Source organism: Lycium ferocissimum, chromosome 9 (genome assembly GCF_029784015.1).
Source record: "Lycium ferocissimum isolate CSIRO_LF1 chromosome 9, AGI_CSIRO_Lferr_CH_V1, whole genome shotgun sequence".
NCBI classification, from domain to species: Eukaryota; Viridiplantae; Streptophyta; class Magnoliopsida; order Solanales; family Solanaceae; genus Lycium; species Lycium ferocissimum.
Window position 1 is genome coordinate 40,404,688 of NC_081350.1, and position 5,573 is coordinate 40,410,260.

The 5,573-nt window shown below is 44.8% G+C and overlaps 1 long non-coding RNA gene across 1 annotated transcript in view; it reads left to right on the forward strand.

The window, feature by feature from the left end:
• The first annotated feature begins 3,043 nt into the window (after positions 1–3,043).
• Positions 3,044–5,573, forward strand: part of LOC132030780 (uncharacterized) — a 65,901-nt gene continuing 63,371 nt past the window's right edge. Inside the window, exon 1 of the long non-coding RNA XR_009408093.1 lies at positions 3,044–3,196. This is a non-coding gene — a long non-coding RNA (uncharacterized LOC132030780). The remainder of the gene's footprint in view (positions 3,197–5,573) is intronic.

Sequence of the window (5,573 nt, forward strand, 5' to 3'; positions counted from 1 at the left end):
CAGTGTAAGAGATAAGTGACAATTGAGCTCAGATCTGTATTTATGCTCAGGCAAAGAAAGTCCTGCCACACCATGGCTGCAAAGATTCCCAAGTTGCATGCAACAAAATCACAGGCATCCATGTCATTGCCCCACCAAGATACAGGTCAGGACTATCAATGCTCAATTACTAGCTCAAGAGGATAGGTTGAAAGATCATCATTGCCTCGATAAGGGACCATTTTTGAAAATTTTCTCATAATATGTGTGTCTGTATGTGTCGTATGCAGGGTTTTTCACCATTTAGGTTCAGAACTCTTGGAATCCTGGGGTTGAGGCTCAGATCTACAAAAAATGGAGCAAAGAGAAGGCGACAACGCCATGGCTGCAAAAGAACCAGTTGCATGTGAAAGAGAAGACTCAATCACAAGTCATCCGGGTTTGCCATGCCATGCCAAGATACGGGTCGACTAGTCTCCATAACCCAAACATCAGCCCAGATCAGCAATATCATCACTGCCTCTTTCAAAACAATGGAAATTTTACGGGTCATTTGCTCTTATGCCCCTATTAAATTAAAGATCAGCCCATTTGAAGGGAAAACAGGTACAATTTCTTCAAACTTTTTCGTAAGAGCTCGTTTGGACAACTTTAACAAGAAAAATTAATAAAACAAATGAGAACTAAGAGATCTGTGTGTGTAACAAATGTTGTTTTCTTGTTTCCACTTTTGAAGAGGGCTGTTGGTTTGGTTAAAGTTAGAAATCATAGGCCAATCAGAGAGGGCAACCACCCTCCAGCTGAAATTACCTTTTCTCCCAGTTGGCCTCATTCTTCATACAGGGCTGAGCTTCCATTATTCTATAACCTGTAAGTAGGCGTTGACCATAGATTCCAATATTTTTCACTTTACTTGGAAATTACGATGTTGGAGTTCAGGATAAGTCTTGTTTTGTAGTACTTTCAGCAAAGGAGAGAAAAACAGTATGTTTGGAATTTACGAAGATGAAGCTAAAACGGCAGCCTTTGAACGCCTTTATGCAGAACTAGAGGACAGAGGTGGGGATAAGAAGTATTTAGCTCGCCAAGGCGAGAGAGAGAAGGCACGCGACTTGGATCAAGTGAAGTGCATCAAGGACGAGGATGGCCAAGTGTTAGTACAGAAGACCGCATTAGACAGATGGCGCTCATACTTTCATGAACTCTTGAACGAAGGAGCGACGCAGACATCGTGTCGGGAGAATTGGAGCACTCGATAGGCGTCGCGACTTTGGTTATCGAGAGCATAAAGGTCGAGGAGGTTAGGGAGCGTTCGTAGGATGCGTAGGGAAGAGCGACCGGACCCGACGAGATTCCGGAGAATTTTGGAAGAATGCAGCGTGGTAGGCTCGAGTGGTCGACTAGATTGTTTAATGTCATTTTCAAGTCACGAAGATGCTAAGAATGGAGATGAGACAATGATTCCCGTGTACAAAATCAGGAGACATTCAAAGCGCAACAACTATGAGTATCGTGCTAAGTCACACTATGAAAGGTGAAAGCGGTGAAATGAGGCGAGGAGAGGCGTGTCTCATTTCGAGAACCGCTGTTTCACGTCAGAGCGTCGACTGCTAAGCCATTCATATGTAAGGAGATCGGGAGCAAGACAGTGAGCAAGAGGGACTGCACACGGTATTCATCGACCCAGAAAGTGTCACGACAAGTGCCGGCAGAGGTCCATGCGAGATGCTCGGAGGCTAGCGTGTACCTGGTGTACATTGAGGATCAAGCGTACGAGGAGTAAGACCGGTAAGGACGTTAGGAGGAGACTCGAGCACCTTTCCGTTCGAGTTGCCATCGGACCGCCTTAGCCCTTCTATTCGCCGGTGACGGACGAATCGACGCGACAAATTCGCAAGAGGTGCCTGGTGTACGTTGTTCGCAGTGACATAGTCCTCGATCGACGAGACTCGCAACGAGTTAACGATACCGGAGGGTCGGAACGTACGTCGAGTCTCAAAGGATTTAAATCGAGCAGACCGCACGGAATCATCGAGTGGTAGTTCAGCGACGCACCGCGCGAGGGATTAGGCGAGGCTCGGACCGTCATTCAAAAGCGAAGTTTCAAGTACTGGGTCTAATACGGAATCGGGAATATCGACGACGATGTCTCACATCGTATCGGCAGGTGATCGAAAGGAGCTCGCTCCCAGTGTCGCGTGATGAAAGTGCCTCAAACTTAAAGGCAAGTTCTAGTCAAAGGTGGTTAGACCGACTTTATTGTACCGAGCGAGTGTCGCCCGAAGAAATGCCACATTCGAAGACGAAAGTCGCAAAACGCGTATGTCGCGGGATGCGTGGACACACTAGAGAGATAATAGCAACGAAGATATCCGAGACAAGGGAGTGGCATCTGAGGACAAGAGCGGAGCGACGAGATGGTTGGGGGCACGTGACAGAGAGAGACGAGATGCCGTCAGGCGAGGTGGAGAGGTGGCACGATGGCTCTGGCGAGGTAAAGGGAGGTCGAATAAGAGTGGAGTAGGAAGATATGTGCACGTGCACCACCGAGGACAATGACCTTAGATAGAGGTCGGAGGACCTCGATTAGGATAAGGCTGTGTGGCTTACTTTCACCTTAAGTCATAGCTTTGCTCATTTGTTTATTACCTTTGGTTTATGCATCCGATTGTCGCTTATAGTGTGTCGTCGGTACTTTGATTATTTTATTTATATATAGTAGTTAATGCTCCTTTATGCCCGACGGTTCACCATGACTTTCTCGCTTTTGGTATTTGTGTTATCATATTCGTTTTCGATATGCTTGGCCCTATCCGACCTTTTGTCTTGTTTTCCTCTTATCTTCTCTTCTCCTCTCGAGCCAGGTCTTTCAATGTACCGCCCTACCGCGGGGGGGTTAGGTCCCGACACCCACTCCTCCCGACCCCACGCGGGGATTATACCGGCTTGTTGTTGTTGTTGTTGTGAAGTTGGGAAACAAGTTTAGATCACTCTTTCAATGAAGATTTTGAAATAAAGTGAAACATGATTCCGGTTTGAACTGGGAAAATAAAGGTGAATAATTCTCATGGCCAAACGGCGACTTTGTAACTTCCGGTTGTTCTTTAAACCGGGACCTAAAATCTGGGAAATTACACCCAATAACCTTGGAAATGGACTAAAATCGGCTATTTGTGCATTTCGTTCACATACAAACTCTAAAAGGGTCGTTGATTGAGTAAGAAGAAATCATCGACATTCCGTAGTGTCAATCACCCCGAATAAATCCCAATTTTCTTCGATTGCCTCATCCTTTCGCCTAAAATGAACTGGATCTCCATTCCGGTTCGATCCCGAGAATCCACAATGCAAGAGAGGCTCGGTATCCGTTTAAAACGGCAAAAGAGAAGACAACAACGCCTAGCGCAACATGAACCAGTGAGAACCAGTTTGCTTGCCAAGATACGAGTCGATTTTGTCCATGCCCGATCCGATTAGCAATATCATCACCTCAGTAAGATGGAATCTTTTTGCATAGCAATGTGTGAACAGTTTCAAGACAAGTAAATTGAGGAGGGAGTATCACTACGACTGCTGTTATTAACATTACATCAATGGCAACCGATTCTTTTTTTTTTTTTTTTCGGGGGGGGGGGGGGGGGAAAACTACGCACAAATATGCCATCGGAGGGTTGTTGGTTTGGTTGACGGGAGAAATCATAGGCCAATCAAAGGGGGCAACCACCCTCCAAAAAATTCCCTTTTTCTCCCTGTTGGCCTCATTCTTCATCCAAAAGTTAAAAGAAGAAATTGCATGATTTGCCCGGCAAATGCCCCGCGAAAAAGTTTGGTTATGAGGGGCATAAATGCCCATGATCAGCTAAAAGGGCTGTTAATTAGAGCAAAGAAGAAATCGTTGACATACTGGAGATGGTCATGGTCAACCACCCTGAAAATATTCCCAATTTTTATCCGATTGCCTCATCCTTTCGAGCTAAAAATGAACTGGGTTTCCATCAAAGGGCTTCTGGTTTCGGATCCCGGAACTCATTGGCAGTTGAGGCTCAGATCTGAGTGAAATGGGGAAGACGAGAAGACGGCCACGCCATGGCTGCAAAATGAACTGGATGCATGATGCAGGTATGCCCTGCCAAGATACGAGTCGGGTTTCCTCCATGCCCCGATTCATCCCAGAATCCCAATATCATCACTGCCTCTTTAGAAAGATGGAATCTTTTTGTATGGCAATTTGTGGATAGTTTTCAAGACAAGTAATTGAGACGGAGTGAGCATTACTACTACTACTGCTATCAACATTACATCAATGGCAAACAGATTGTTTTTTGTTGTTGGGAAATTTCAGAAATACCATCGGAGGGTTGTTGGTTTGGTCGGACGTTGAAATCATAGGCCAATCAGAGAGGGCAACCACCCTCAAAGAAATCCATTTTTCCTCTCTGTTGGCCTCATTCTTCCTTCTGGGCTGATCCTCACTGTTCTGTGAAAGACTAATTAGGCGCCATAGATCCCAAATATTGTTCAGCGATTCTTTGGAAGCAGAGGCTCAGATCTGTGTAAAATAAGGCAAAGAGAAGCGACAATGCCGTGGCTGCAATCTAACTGGTTGCATGATCTGGGTCTGCCCTGCCAAGATACGAGTCGGGTTTTCTCCATGCCCTGAATTTCAGCCCAGAATTAGCAATATCATCACTGCCTCTTTAGAAAGATGGAATCTTTGTAGCAATATCATCTGTTTCTTTAGAAAGATGGAATTTTTTGTATAGCAATTCAGTGGGGACACTAAAATTGGAACGGAGGGAGTATTAGTACTGTTACTGCAGCTATCAAGATTACATCAATGGCAACAGCATTTTTTTTTTTTTTCATAAGTATACCAATGGAGGGTTGTTGGTTTGGTTGGTGGAAGAAATCATAGGCCAATCAGCGAGGGCAACCACCCTCCAGGAAATCCAATTTTTTCTCTCTGTTGGCCTCATTCTTCCTTCTGGGCTGATCCTCTCTGTAAGTGAAAGACTTATTTACATTTTTTTGCGAGGATTGTCCTTCAAAGGCACTGGTCTGTAAGTGTAACAAATAATGCTTGTTTCAACTGTTGCAGAGGGTTGTTGGTTTGGTTGGTCGGAGAAATCATAGGCCAATCAGAGGGGACAACCACCCTCCAAAGAAATTCCTTTTTCCCCTGTAGGCCTCATTCTTCATACTGGGCTGACCTTCCATTACTCTGTAACCTGTAAGCCCTGAAATCCAGGAAATACAAGAATAACGTTGGAAATGGTCCATATTCGGCTATTTGTATACTTTGCTCACATAGAAAAGCTAAAAGAACTGTTGATTAGAGAAAAGAAGAAATCATTGACATAACGGAGATGGTCAATGGTCAACCACCTGAAAAAGTCACCACTTTTCCCCGATTGCCTCAGTCTTTTGAGCTAAAATGAACTGGGTTTCCATCAAACAAGGTCCCGGGTAAAATCCACAGAGACTTATTTGAAATCGAGGCTCAGGTCTGTGTAAAATGGGGTAAAAAGGAGAACACTTATTACATGGATCATTATTGATGTTCATTTTTTATCCATGGCTGCAAAACAACCGGT